At 35.8% G+C, this 16,683-nt stretch overlaps 1 protein-coding gene across 1 annotated transcript in view; it reads right to left on the bottom strand.

The window, feature by feature from the left end:
* The window catches only part of LOC144436289 (uncharacterized), a 37,681-nt gene extending 22,177 nt beyond the window's left edge, over positions 1–15,504 (bottom strand). Inside the window, exon 1 of the mRNA XM_078125037.1 lies at positions 15,167–15,504. The gene's annotated coding sequence lies outside the window, so the exon portion shown is untranslated. The remainder of the gene's footprint in view (positions 1–15,166) is intronic.
* Between the last annotated feature and the right edge of the window lie 1,179 nt (positions 15,505–16,683).

Here is a 16,683-nt window from a genome sequence, read left to right as displayed (position 1 = left end):
AGATCACATGCAGAACAAATGACTGTTTACTTTTCTCTCTGAGCTTGGGGATTCTAATACACACAACACTTTATTCACTCCCTAGAAGTACATGTACATGTATGAGAACAATGCCAGTTTCCAAGAAAGACAAGCTTTTCCGTCCAAGCTGAAGTAACATGTAGCATGAAGCTTTGACATTAAGATTTTCAGACACATTATGATCTTGAGGAAATCTGACAAACAAAAGGAAATGTCACCCCATCTGTAATTGATCTGAATATGATAAGAAAGACACAGTTGAACTTTTGACCCAACATCACATGATTATAAATATATATATCCTTTGTGGTTTTTATACAGGAAATATAATGATCTCATTTGAAATTTTATACTGACAATTTTATGTAATTACTTCACACCTACTGTAGAATACTCTGTAGGGGAATGTATTTTCTAAAATTTATATCACACAGAATATGTTAAATATGAGTCTCCAAAAAAATATTAATTTCATCTGTTGTAATAGGAATATGGGCTTTGAGTCATGGCTAGGTATTACCATATATTAAATTTGCATTTCCATTCATGATATATATGAAATATTTCCTCAATTATGTGGCACTTCTGGTTAACTTTGATTTATATATACATAATTGCATTGCTATTCTCTCTGCAAGTTTACGCACAATGATCTTCAAAATGATTTCTCCATTTCAAAGTGGAAACCCACATAATTCAGTCAAGTTATTATACAAATGTGCAAAATGTACATACTCTGCAGGTATATAATTTGTTATTTTTTCCCAACATTTTTTACATCCAGTCAAGTCAAATATGAGAGGGAAGGGGGTGTCAAAATACTAGCCAAGATTATTTTCTTGCTGAATGAAGACAATAGTATACGCAAAATAATATAACTGTAGATAAACACAATTTTAAGAAAACTACAGAAAGTAAATAAGCAATTCTGAATTTTTGATGCATTCAGAACACTTGTTGTCATGATGTATAAATCCAGCATTCTGTTCAAAAACATGGCTTAAGTTTGGTATATTAACAAGTCATTGAGAATGACATAGTCCCCGTTATGATTGGGTTTTAAGGAATTATCACTACTCTGATCACGCAACAACACTTGTGAACCTAAATCAAACAGACTTAGATATGTTGTGTCTGCTTGTTGGACATGAACATGCCTACAACAATAAAGGATTGGTCGGGTATGGGGGATCATATCACGATGAAAATGTATATGCACATGTATGTCATAGAACACTGTCCTAATACCAACTTTGAATGTGATCTGTTCAAGCATGTCTGAGTTATGGCTTTGGACATAGAAAAATCGCAAACAAAATGGCTGCCAGGCGGCCATATTGGATCGTATCATAACAACAATGAATATGCACATGTATGTCATAGAACACTGTCCTAATATCAACTTTGAATGAGATCTGTTCAAGCATGTCTGGAAAATTCACAAACAAAATGGCTGCCAGGCAGCCATATTGGATCGTACCACGACGAAAATGGATATGCACATGTATGTTATAGAACACTGTCCTAATACCAACTTTGAATGAGATCTTTTCAAGCATGTCTGAGTTATGACTTTGGACATGGAAAATTCACAAACAAAATGGCTGCCAGGTGGCCATATTGGATCGTATCACAACAACAATGAATATGCACATGTATGTCATAGAACACTGTCCTAATACCAACTTTGAATGAGATCTGTTCAAGCATGTCTGAGTTATGGCTTTGGACATAGAAAAATCGCAAACAAAATGGCTACCAGGCAGCCATATTGGATCGTATCATGAGAACAATGAATATGCACATATATGCTATAGAACACTGTCCTAATACCAACTTTGAATGAGATCTGTTCAAGCATATCTGAGTTATGGCTTTAGACAGGGAAAATTTGCAAACAAAATGGCTGCTAGGCGGCCATATTGGATCGTATCATGAAACAAATTGATGTGCATATGTATGCCATTGTATGTTGCCCCTGTACCAAGTTTGAAAATAATTGGTCCAGGCATCTCCAAGAAACAGCTGCGGACGGACGGACGGACGGACAGACGGAACCCAATCCATAAGTCCCCGTCACGGACTTCGTCCGGCGGGGACTAACAAATCATGACTGAGTTACCTACAATGTAGATATAGATACTGTAAACCTTGATATTTTCACTACTACAAAATTTTGTGATATAATTTTACAGTTTTCAGCTAGTTCTCAAAGACCAATTTTCTCTAATTACCAGACTGGTACATTGTGTTCATATGCAAGAAGGCATTTTAGTCCAACTACTTATTTTTGGCATTTTTGAAACTGAGTCTTTTAGTGAAAATTTCCAATTTTACAGTATGTTGTGTTGCCGTGATGGAAATCGACGATCCTGTATTTTCTGTTCAAAAGCGTGGCATTTAGTTTGATATACACAGACATAGAAATGTGTTGTTGTGAAATAGAATGAGTCAACCATGATATAAATAAAGTATTTTCATAACATCCTGTTCCTACATGTGGTGGTGGTGGTGGTGGTGGTGGTGGTGGTGGTGGAGGTGGATGGGGGAGGGGGGGGGGGGTATCTACACATAAAATACAATTTGGGAAAAACAGGAATTAGCTAACCTACCCTGAGAATAAACTACAGGTATATGACACATGAAAAAAATTCACATTTTGTCAACTGTTGTTGTACTAAAATTGCAGTATACACAGACATTACTCATCAATAAATACATACATTATACATGTAGAATAGCAAATTGTACAATACTATATGTAACCAAAAATACAATATACAAACTCAACTGAAAATGGTTATATACCTATCCTTGAAACACTGGCATTTCATTTCCGGTATTGTAGTTTAAAACAGGAAAGTAGGGATTTAAGGCTTCTAGAAAATAGGAAAAGATTACAATCTAGACAAGGCCATAAAATGACCTACATGTACATGTATCATATAATCCGAATGGTTACGACACATTTATGTCACAGACAATTTCAAATCTTACAGTTCAAAGATTATGAAATGGTTTCTTTGTCCTATCAAAATTTTGGCCATCCTAAAAACAGTGTTACAGGGAATGCCACTTCAAGAAATACAGACATTTCTATGACTGAGTTCTGGAGAGTCATAACATAGTTTGACACCTCATACGTTTTACATACAGAATTTAAAAACTTAGAGCATTTATTTAGCTACTTTCCTTTTTTCAAAACTAACATTTATCAAAAAAAAATTCTAAATATAGCTTATATTGTAATCGATTACGGACTAGTACATGTAAACTGTATATGCATGTATAATAACTAGGGTGGCTTGGGAAATGTAGTAACACATACCATAATTACACATCTCACAATTCTATTTAAAAAAGAGAGGACAGACTTCTTTATCAATTACTGACTAAATTGAGAAGACACTTCTATACATACTACTTGGGTGACAAGGGAAAACAAGTAACACATAATTACATATCTCAAATTTATGTCTATCTATAGTTACAAATGAACCTAAGTATTGCATTATGAAAAAGAAATGTAAACCCCAGTATCTGTTTGCTATGTCTCAATATTTTTTTGTCGTTGGACAATATACACTATCTACTGAGTAACTCTGAATTCATGTAAAGTACAAATTAAATTGGCCTGGACCAACTGTAATTAATTCTTCAACAAATAGTAAATGTGTAGAATACCCATGAGGTTAAGAAATTGAAATGTTCATTGCTATTGTCAATCCTGTTTAGCATTCAGTAGTCGGGTATAAAAGGTGTATATGTGACCACAAATCTTTCAGTCTGTGATAGGGTTTGATCACAGGGTTAAAAAATCGCTCCACTCTGAGCTACTGGCGCTCTAGAGTATAAGTTACACTTGGATAGGGTGCCCTTATGCATTGGCTAACTCCTTTCAGGTAATGGTAACTGGTAGTTGTGACATGACATGTTGTATTTTACAGACGACCCGAAGGGCTCTAAACTGACAGGATCTCTAGGCCAGAAAGCTATACAATCTAAGTCCTACTGTACTTGTATGTTATGCATGTCGTGTCACTGATCCTTGAGTAACAACAGTCTTTTCCATGAACATAAGAACAAAGTTTATGGAAAGGTGGTTACAGTTACATGAGGTGGTGGTGGTGGTGGTGGTGGTGGGGGGGGGGGGTTCTAGACAATAGGATCTAGGCCAGAGGGTTGAGTCTCAACATATGCTGTACCATGTACGTCATATCATGTCAATGACCCTCTGCTTGTACTCTTCCATGAATATAAGGACAAAGTTTATGAAAAAGTGGTTACAATTAGAGCTTTATGTACTGAAGCTCTAGACAGATGGGATCTTGACCAGGAAGTTGACAGTCTCAACATACATGTATGCTGTATGGCGTGTCATGTCACTGACCCTCTAGTAACACCTGCTTGTACTTTTTCCCCGCCAACTCCACCCCTTTGTTCACTTCACTGACATTTCAAGCTGCAATAATTGTACCATTTGTTGTGATTTTGAGGGGTTTTTCTTCTGTTTTTTTTTTGTGTGTGTGCTTTTTTTGTTCCGATGTTTAACTGGAAACAAATGGTACAATTCCTGCTGGGCCGGCCAACTCAAATAATGCTGAAAACATGAGCGAGATTCAGCATACTACTGATTTCAAAATGCTGCATGCATTTCTACTTTTGCAGATGTTGATGGGATTGGGGTACCTCTGAACATTTCTTGGGTCTTGAAGGCTCCGTAATTAATGTTGGAATTAAAGAAATATCAGATTTTTTTGACAGGTAAAGCGTAATTTAGCAGAAAAATCCACACAACTTGGTGATTCAGATCTGCTTCACTTCTGTCTACTTGCATTAACATCATAGGAATTGTAGCATTTGCTTCCAATTAAACATCGGAACAAAAAAAAATCAGAAAAACAGAAGAAAAAACCCTCACAATCACAACTAACGCTACAATTATTGCAGCTATGACATTTCCAATGTACTGACATTAGTGTACTTTCTTGTTCTTCTTTCCCAATATTGAAATGTCTAAGCCCAAGGGTTTCCGAAGATTGCTTCTTTTAATCTTACATCATACATATATGGATTTGACTAACATTGCCAGTAGACAGGAAAACTCTTTCTGCGTTGATTCATACATGATGGATATGAAAGGTAATCAGTCGTAGAAATGTACTCTAGTTCTGTTTTTAGAAAATAATTTTCTTTTCTAAGAATAAAGCTTTAAAAGTTTGACTCCCATGGACATGGGTCATTTCAATCGGGGTTATTAACATTTCAGTTTATGACTAACTTTGAATGATACAGCTGAAATATCAAAGGGTCGCTGAAAGACTGTGTATCATACACATTTTATGTTCCCCAAGAACAATTTAGATAGATAAGAAACAGGCTTCCCACAGACCAGTCATTACAAATATAAACAACACCACACTCCTGTCAACAAGCAGGCACTGTACATGTATGTGCACATACGTGTCGCCATGAGGAACCATGCAAACAAACTCAAATTCTTGCTATCATCAATTTGTACGTGCCAAAATCTGAGCCTGCAATGTGATGACATTAAATAACTTCTTTGTTCCAAGGAAGTTGTCTGTGTGTCTGTGTATCAGTTGGGGTCTAATGGTATTGTCTGTGTTTGTGATGAGGGGTCTGTGGGAAGCCTGTTTCTGATCTGTGTAAATCATTCTTGGGGAACAGAAAAATTAAAATGTGTCTGCTACACACAGACTTTCGGCGACCCTTCGGTATTTCTGCTGTAGTATACTGTCAGCCAGATTCAGACAGCCAACTCATTAAAAATAACACTTTCTTTACTGTAATATGCCTTAGGGGTTGAAACATTGTAGTACTGTTGATGGTACTATTGATGGAGCTAGCAATCCTTTCTAGTTAAAACAGTTGAGAACAAAAAAACTCAAGAGTTACAATGAGTTACAATCTTGAAATATCCTATGTACAAAATGTAAGCTGGGAAAAGTCAGTCACTTGTGTTCACCAATGGATAAATACAATCTCATTGCCAGCAATGATTGGACAACTTCTTTCTAGTATGAAGTCTGACTTTTACACATACTTCCTCTCTACTGATAATAAATTAACTTCTACATGAACACTGGTAGTCAGATTAAGCCAAGTGAACTATTTCAGCTACATGTACAATTGTTGATTGATTTCCATTGGTCAGGCTAACATCTCATAAATTTGGCAGTCTGCAGATATGATGTTTGGTACTAGTAGTAGTAGTAGTAGTAGTAGTAGTAGTAGTAGTGACTATGTCACGGACTACTGCTGAATTCAAGTCCTGGTCAAATATTTCCTAAATTTATTAACATTATATATGATGTATATAATATTTCTTAACCTAGATTCGATTACATTTTCCTGTTACATGCTGTCATCAGGGGATCTTGTCAACCAAAAGACACAAGGTGTGCTTTTCATGACTTGCCTAGGTACTGCAATGAAAATTCTGACCAAACTACATGTATGTACCATGACATCATTGGTGATATCATGGAGATGATGACAAGGCAATCAGAGTGCATATGACACAGCTGTAATAATATAACATGCATTATCCTGGGGTCAGTTCACCTAGAACAAGGTCGGGTTATGTATATAAGGTACATGTATGTTGTTCCATAGATATGTACATGTACTCGGAGCAAGACATGATACATGTATATGCACTGGTAATGTATGCGGTATGTCAAATGAAATGTAAAATTGAGGTGCAGTGTGTGATAACACCATTCTCAAAATGGGTGATTTTTCATTGCCTCACACCCCCACCCCAAAACATTCCAGTTTGGATTAGGATGAAAGTTTAGGAGTAAAAACAGTCATCTAGCATGGCTATAGGAGAAGTTGGCCTGAAACAAAAGATAAAAGATACAGTAATTCTATCTAATCCTCACAGTGTCAATGAATATAAAATAACACTAATCCAAAAACCTGGGATTAAAACCCTGGCCTTTGAAATTAAAACATTCTATGAGAATTAATATTTATTACGGATACATTTTAAAGTGTCAATTGTAGATTTAAATACAATGCATAATTTATGTTGATTATGAAACTATTGTGGGGAACTACACCTATTCTCAGCATTTGCAACATAACCCCATCCTTCCTATCAAAGACATACATGTATCCCCTCCCCACATTATCAGACATCCCCTCCCCACACTCTCAAAGGCATATCCCCTCCCCACACTATCAGACATCCCCTCCCACACTCTCAAAGGCATATCCCCTCCCCACACTATCAAAAACATCCCCTCCTCACACTATCAAAATTATATCCCCCACACTATCACAGACTATGTGCTACATAATTTCATACAAATGTACTGTAATGATCATATCATTTCAGTATGAAAAATTACCACGACAAAGTCTGAATAAACATGCATATGACAAATGAGTCATCACATTTTAAAATGTTAGCATGTGTTTGAGTATATTACATTTATATAATGAAAACAATAAATCATTGCATGTTCAATTAAAGCTTCAGTTGTCACCATTTATTTATATATAGGTGGTTGTACTTCAGGCTGCAATCCATTATTCTTGGGGGGGGGGGGGGTTGACAAGTCTTGCCAGAGTTTGTCATATATCTGCATGCATTTGTACATTTGTATACATGTATGCTTGCATGCATGCATCTGTCTGTCTGTCTGTCTGTCTGTCTGTCTGTCTGTCTGTCTGTCTGTCTGTCTGTCTGTCTGTCTGTCTCCATCTTAGTAGACAGTATAGACATGTAGGTCACATACCATTTTTGGGAGCTAATACCAATATACAAACTTGGTTTGATTGTGTAAAATCGATAATTGTGCTTATCCACAAAACTGATATTGCTACTACCATCCATCCCACCAAATTACGATTCCAAGCAAAAGCAAACTTTCCAAAACACATCCTGTGACAAAACAAGTCATTGAGAATGACATAGTCCCCACTATGATTGGGTTTTAAGGAATTATCACTACTCTGATCACGCAACAACACTTGTGAACCTAAATCAAACAGACTTAGATATGTTGTGTCTGCTTGTTGGACATGGAACATGCCTACAACAATAAAGGATTGGTCGGGTATGGGGGATCATATCACGATGAAAATGTATATGCACATGTATGTCATAGAACACTGTCCTAATACCAACTTTGAATGAGATCTGTTCAAGCATGTCTGAGTTATGGCTTTGGACATGGAAAATTCACAAACAAAATGGCTGCCAGGCAGCCATATTGGATCGTATCACAATGAAAATGGATATGAACATGTATGTCATAGAACACTGTCCTAATACCAACTTTGAATGAGATCTGTTCAAGCATGTCTGAGTTATGGCTTTGGACATGAAAATTCACAAACAAAATGGCTGCCAGGCGGCCATATTGGATCGTATCATGACAACAATGAATATGCACATATATGCCATAGAACACTGTCCAAATACCAACTTTGAATGAGATCTGTTCAAGCATGTCTGAGTTATGGCTTTAGACAGGGAAAATTAGCAAACAAAATGGCTGCTAGGTGGCCATATTGGATCGTATCATGAAACAAATTGACGTGCATATGTATGCCATTGTATGTTGCCCCTGTACCAAGTTTGAAAAAAATTGGTCCAGGCATCTCCAAGAAATGGCTGCGGACGGACGGATGGACGGACGCACGGACAGACGACGGAACCCAATCCATAAGTCCCCGTCCCGGACTTCGTCCGGCAGGGACTAATGATAGCATACATGTAACTACTAAAGTAAAGAACAGTTTTCTATAATTCAGTATTATGGTAGATTCTATGAATAATTAACTCTCCTCTCAGTAAACTACAATGTACCTTGTCAATGTTTTCTCATGTTTTCTCATCAAACCATAGAGATTGGTTGCACTAGTTATCTGATCTCTCATCTTACACCCACAGTAGCTACAACCATGATAGTTTTACTCATTAAAAATTTATCCACAGACTTCATGGAAAATGTTCACTTCTAAAGCCTAAAGGGAGTAAAATACCAGTGTAACGCTGGTCAATGTGTACCAAACATAAACAGAGCTGTATGCGTTCAAATGGAAAACATAAGATTGGAATTTCATTTTCTTATTTCTACATGTCTACAGTATTAGTATTGCCGTGCTCAGAATATTCATCAAAGAATCAAAGTTTCAATTGCTTTTACAATTCTGTTTTTATGTCAAAATTAATCTTGTACAGATATGGTCACATTATTCCAAACATTTTCCCTCAATCAGCTAGAAAATACACCCTGAGGGTTTTGTCACAACCAGTCTTTGACTAATAGTGACAAGGCCCCTTAGGTCACTCATATTTTCCTTGATTGAGCAAAGAATAAATTTGGGAATCAATATATAAGGATACCTGGATACTCATCTTTTCCTAATAATTTACATGAACTCAAAAATTACTCGCTATATTTCCTTGTTCACTGTGGTTACGATTTGGAATTTAGATCAGAGTTCAAATTAATATTATTACAAATCAACACTTCCATGTATACCCTGGTCATTGATAGTCAAGACTATGTATTTCCTAAACATATCACTTTGAAGTAATAAACGATCCAACATGTACATTGTACATCTGTAGAATATCAACGAGGTAAAATCTGCCACGTCAAACAAAATACTTTTTTAAAGTGCCAAAACTTACAGCTGCTGTGGGTGTACATTTCAAATTGAGAACTTTATAGAGACTATCAAATATATTATTATCAAAGGCCAGGGTTTCAACCGCAGGTTCTTGCATTACTGTTATCTTAAGCCTAACAAAAAATTTGTGTGGTTCCAATTATACTCAATTTTAGAATACTTAGTAGGTGGGGTAGGTAGATTTTTTATTTTGTTTTATATATATATATATATATACTTTTTTTCATATGCGAGTGTCTAGTTCAGGTACATGAGTAGTTATATTTTCTGTTATTTTCCATGTGATATCTGTGTTTTTGGTTTCGTCTCATCAGATGTACAGCCATTACAGATTGGAAGAACAGTTTTATATTGTCTTTTTAACTTGATGTCATTTCTGGCATCCATTATTTCTTGTGATACTTCACAATTATTGTGATTTCATTATTGTTTTCTTGAATATACGTAAAAATAAGTGTAGGGCCAGCAATTGGGTAACCGGCACCAAACAATTTTTTTTTGTAGGCCTTTATCAGTGGATTCATAAGGATTACACAGGATCATACTTTTGCAGTAGATCAACTTTTTCCTACAGCTCTGCAAGACAACAGTTTTTCATACCCAAATTTTAATCCTAAAATCCGACTACATTTGTATTTTAATGAAATGAATTCAGAAAATTCTGATCAAACTTTTCACTTCACTTCTAACCACATTTTAAACTGAATGCCTTTCATAAGCGCAAAGTCTTTAGATTTTTGTGCCTACACACAATAATTGTTGGAATGCAATAGAACATATGCTATTAGTCATGTTTGAAGTATGTACCAAATTTAATTGAATTTGAAGTGCATTTTTAAGATATAGTCTAATTACTGCAATTTTTAATGATGCAAATGAGTCATTAAAACTAAAAGCTGCATCACAAAGCTGTTCAGAAGCTGTGCACTTCGCTATGGTTGATGTGTGTAGTAAATTATATTGTATTTGAAAAATGCATTCTTAAGATTTAGCTTAATTACTGAAAAACATTAATTATGCAAATGAGTCATTCAAATTAAAAGCTATATTATCAAACTTTATACGACACATGCACTTTGTTATCATCAATGCGCTATTAAATTATATTGAATTTGAAGCATGCATTCTTGAAATATAGCCTAATTACTGAAAAACATTAATTATGCAAATAGATCATTTAAATTAATATTCATGGATGGTTACCAAAACCTAATCAATTCTAGCCATTTTCCTGAAGAATATATGCACAAAATTTTGTTTGAATTGAGCCAGCCGTTTTTGAGAAATTGACAGACAGACAGACAGACAGACAGACAGACACAGAGACAGACAGACAGACACACGCACGCACACATGCAGACTATCATCCCTAAATTATAACCTTACATAGTATGGAAGGTAAAAATACCAATGTGTGGCAGGGTAGGTTTTATATTTGTGTGAGAATGAATTTCCAATAAAGATATAAAAAACAGTACTCCATGAATCACTCAGTACAATGTTCACAAATAGTATTCCATTTTACAACTTCTTCACAACCACAACCCCATCGCTGCCATTTCTTTCTGAACGGTTAAAGTCCTTGAGCAAGATTTGAACCACCACTGTGCCTCAGTCAACCCAGCTGTATAATTGGGGGACCTGGTAGGATAGAGGTTGCAATGTGAATGCTTTAATCCTATACGCTTATAGAAGCTGCAATGGATTGTATGCTCCTCAGGGAGTTGAGGAAGTAAAGGGCCGCTGTGTTGCTTTAGATCCTTATTACAACTCAATAGAAGTAATGGCTTAAGGCTGACCACACTGTGAGGATTTTGGCTCTAAGAAAAGGGTGATTCCAAAAACATCAGCATTTAAGATGTACTTTGTACTTCTTTGGACTGTGGACATTTTATGTGACTTTGTTTTTTTTCTTAAGGCTGAGGTTAAACACAACTAAACTTTACGTCAAGAAGGAACAAAACATACATGTACACTTAGACAGTCAACAGCTATAGTGTACAAAAAAATGTATATCACAGTATATACACATTTGGCTAATACAAAAAAACAACATTTTTGGACCTTGGATATAATATTTTACCATGTTTTGGCCCAGGTTAAACACCACTACATTTGATGTAAACAAGAAGAAGGAACTAAACACTAAACACACACAGGAAGAGACTAAAAACTAAAACAGCCAAGAGTTATATTTTCTATAAAAGTGTCCTTCACATTTTGTTAGTACATGTACAAGAAAAACATCAATTAATTACCTTACTATTTCACACATGTATACGTATACAAAACCCCACAACCTTATTACTATATTGTATATTATTTATAGTTCTAAATTAAATTGATTTATTACCAGCATATTTACAAACGCTTGTGGCTATCCTGATTTTATGAAGAGATGGGAAATACACTGAAGAACAACTTTTTACAATTTTTTTGACTTCAAATGAACGAGATTTCAGGAAAGAAAATGGGAGCAAAAGATAAATGAATATTTTTGCTTAGATCTACCATTTAGGATTGTGTATTTTGTATGCCAAGACATTTTACACAAGATAAAACTATGCTGATAATGTAACACTTTTTTTCAACCCTTACAATTTCCAACCCCCTCAAGCCCTTTAAAATTATATGAATAAGATAGTGCCTTTGTGAAATGTTAGCTCACTTCATTCAATATGACACTCAAGCGAAAAAAAAGTCCATTATATACAAGAATAAAATTTCATGGACTCGAGGTTCATAAAATGAAAATTTCCACTCTCAGAGTGTGTAAAAAATTTGGGGATTCTGAGTAGATGTTGTCATTTGAGACTGTTTTTGATATCTTTTATTCATGCATGTCACTTATCACATTACAATTTGGAGTCTTCCAAAATTGAATCTCTACTTTCCAGTTTCATTCACACATTGTTAGTTCAAAAGCTTTTTAGTGTTAGAGCTTACACTTGTATAGATGTGTATAGTCTGTATACTTATTTTGCATACAATAAACCTATGTTTCTTTGTACAGTTTAACCTTAGGTCAACTTGCATTTTTATGTACACACATGCATGTCATAGTTATTTTCTTGTTATCTCTTTTTAAATGTGTTCAATATTTCTGCAATTGACCAATTTTTTCAAAGTAAAATTTTTTTTTAAATATTCTAATTCACAAGTTTTTATATCATTTTTTTTTTACTTTTTCTTTCAGATTAGAAACACAAATATTGCTATCAACATTTTCAGAACTGTGAAAACGTTAAATACCAGTCTATGGTATGAGTGAAGCCTAATTCTTATGTTCGGCAGGTCTAAAAAATTCACAGCATATTTCATCTGTTTGTTCAGTCTTCACATCTTCCGAGTCTCAATATTTTCTTATTCATGCTATTGAGGAAGCATATTTATTGGAGTGAAACCTGGTCAGAGGTTCATAGCCAGTTTTCTACGTCAGTATTACAGATGTTGAATAGATTAAATCACACTAACCCAAAGATCTGCAAAAACGTGAATCTAGGGAAAGATCAGGAATCCAGTAATCAATCACTACTAGGTAGACAGATCGAGTTGAAGTGTCTGATTTTTCCATTTTAATAAATTGACAAAATTGAATGAACAATTTGAGCTAGCAAAGAGCGTGTTACGTTTATTCCTTTTTTGGTTGAATACTTTTTCAAATTATTCCTGCCTTAGTCAGAAAATTGTATGTGCAGGATACAATTGTTAGTTCTGTTTGGTCTGTATAGAATCCTGCGTACATGAATCATGGTGGCAAATACAGCAATACACAACTGGGGAAGTATTACAAACTTAGCTCATGCTGATGTTGTATTCTAATCACATTTCATGCAATCAAAACTCAAATTTCCAACTCTACTACGATAGTGTACCCTAAAATTGAATGACAAGCGTTTATGATGTGGGTCAAAATGATAGATTGTGGGTTTTTGTGAGTTACCCCTCAGATTGAGGATTATCAAATTTTGGGTGGGCCACAAGATATTACTGTGCATCAGTGGCACATCAAATTGGCTTAGATGGCACACTGATCATGCTGATACACAGACTTCACATTTGATAATTCAGCCTGATTTCCATTTTGATGGCAGACTCTATTTTATTTAGTCTGGAGTATTGAGACAGTGAGCAAACACACACTAAGAGAGTACACAAATGAAGACATGTTGAAATCTGCAAGTTTTACAATGACCAAGATTCTCGCTCCATGCAAGAAACAGTGCTTTTGTGTACTATGTATCTTTACCCGAGAAAGGAAATAATGTATCTGATGTATAAACTTCACTTTCAAGGGCTTCAATTTTAGACCGAAAATAGAATCCAAGTGTTTGCTATAATCCTATTTTTACTATTCTAAGTACAAGATGAAAAGAAATCCTATGAAATCTTTTCACTGGGGTTTGATTTTTCACTGACTGGTGCTAATTATATGAAGAAAAAATTTATCCACAGCCGTGAGTCTTCTATTTCTAAGTTGGTTTTATGCAATTTTTTGACAAAGTAATATTTGACGTTCCCTTATTCCTTGAGTGAACTATATTGTGACTAACAAGGAAACACTTCTTTATTTAATGAATGTGGCCCACAACAACAACATTTCTGTTATTAGAGGACACACATTCCATAGTACCAGAGACAGTGTCTTTGATAGTAGTGAGTACCTATATACCCATGTACATTATACCAGTGAACAAACACAGGCCTTTGTATTCAATGTACAAAAGACTATATTACAAAGTAAACACCATATAAACTATCTAAAACATCAAGGTTGGAGACACCTCCTCCCTTCCCTCCTCCCTCAAATACTCCACAGATGTTACGAAGACTTGATTAATTGCCTACATATCACCATATGACACCCTTCCTTTCATATGAGGTTCATTCCAGTCTCTCCAGAGGAAATTCTCCGTAAACTATAACAATGTATATATAATGACTCATGAATGAATTACACAGTAAAAGACGTCCGTGACTATGATTCAGCAACTAGACCACAATGCGCATGCCAAGTTGCCGGTATGGTAACTTTCAAGGACATATCTAACATCGTATAGTAGTATGGAGGGCGGTAACTTGACATGGGAACCTGCCCGACATCCTGATCGTCAAGTTATTTACATTTCACTACTATACGTAACAGTAACACTAACAGTATCAAGAGGCAACTCAAAGTCAATGGATTATACTTCTGACAGTCGGAGACTATAATTTACTCACAGACACGGACTGCAATGGCTTATTACCACTTCACAAAGATAAGCAAAGTCTAGTCAGATATTGAGATATTGTGTTGAGAAATCTATACGATATGTTTGGAGTCTGAGCCGGTCGAATGGCATATTGGATAAACCACAAGTGCAACGGGTTTAAAAACTCGATGGACACAGATCACATTGCTCCCCTTTGTTCCGATGGCATGTTTACAAATCGTGCACAATAAAACTTAGAATTGTGATCTTACCTTTGTTTTCTCAGAGAGCGAACGCTTCAAATCGAGAAACTTTTCCATGAACATAAAGTATGTAAAAAATTGTGAGACCTTGGCCTGCTAACTGGCGTTCAACTCGGGACAAAATCCAGAAAATTCAGAGTTTCGATGACTTCAGCTTCGGGATAAAATTACTACCTTCGGTAACATTTGAAATCTATCTATCCCCTCAAGAGAGCGACCGCTTAATTCGTTCGATACCTACAGATACCGAACACTAATAAAAGATGCCACTATATCGCTACGAAACGGGCTTTGATTAGAATAAACCTTTTCCTCTAAGACTGTCTCCTGTAGGCGGCCATGATAAGTGTCTGTTGCAAGGAATTGTGGGAGTATAAAGTAAATGACGTAAACGATAAAAACATGAAAAACGAAAGGAGACTAATCATAGACACTGGACAATGAGGGCGCTCAAAGACTATGTACCAAGATCGCGATGATAAAAAAAAAACATATACCGTGTAGATGCATATCACCGTAGTCATCATCATCATATGATGATTTGTCTCAGAGTAGCACCTCGAAATGACCTCAGACCCTAATTACAAATTTCATGAATGTTATTGTCGTGATTTGGCAGAATCGACCGCAAACACGATCCGTTGTTACACAGAATTGTTGTATAAGTAATATGCAAGTAACAAGAAACCAACAGGTAAACTTTGACTGTTAATCGTAGGATGTCCTATCTTACATAAACATTATTTAATCTCAAAAGTAATTAATACAATTAAATTCTTGACCTCAAACGTTAGTAATACAGGCATGCCTGCAATTATGTATTCATTGATTTATGATGAGAGATCCTGAATCATTCATTCGCAAATCAATCCAACAATCACCCCTCTTGCACATCCACGTGTTTAGGGGGACCCCCTTTTTTAAATAAAAAAGGTTTCTCATTACTTTTTCTTAGAAAACTATGGGTCGGTCGGTCGATCGGTCGGTCGGTCGGTCGAAAAAGTAAACAAATAAAAAATCATCTTCTCCATGTTTCTCTGCGTCTCCTTTTCCTCCTCATCTTCTTTTTATTGGATTCCTCGTAACAAACCCTTTCCCAGCTTTCCCAGGAATTAGCATGTGCTCATGTGTTGAGGGCGACGATTTTTGAGTGCGGACCCATAATCAATTTGATTTGATTTATCTTGCATACAGCTACAAGGGCTTGAGGGCTAGCCCGAACTCCGATGTTCCATCCTCGATAGCCACGTTCGGTCATGTATCGGAAGAACATCCGAGGTCTAGCAGCTAGACTTTATATCTATGTGCTTTAATAGGCAACTCAAGAAAATTATGTTCACCATAAGTTTTCTATTGTGGTCCGAGTTCTCACCAACCTTGCACCATTTATCCTATCTGAAACATATTTATATTAGCAAATCTGGCATAGAAAAGGCATTCTGTACTCTGGAACGAGGCATTATGGGAAACAAGCAAAGTGATGAGCTCCTACTCTCGTTTTACTCTTTGCCAAACAATGCTGAGGA

The sequence above is a fragment of the Glandiceps talaboti genome, chromosome 6, assembly GCF_964340395.1.
Source record: "Glandiceps talaboti chromosome 6, keGlaTala1.1, whole genome shotgun sequence".
Lineage (NCBI taxonomy): Eukaryota > Metazoa > Hemichordata > Enteropneusta > Spengelidae > Glandiceps > Glandiceps talaboti.
The sequence above is the reverse complement of the archived record's forward strand: the minus strand, read 5'-3'. Positions and strand labels throughout refer to the sequence as shown.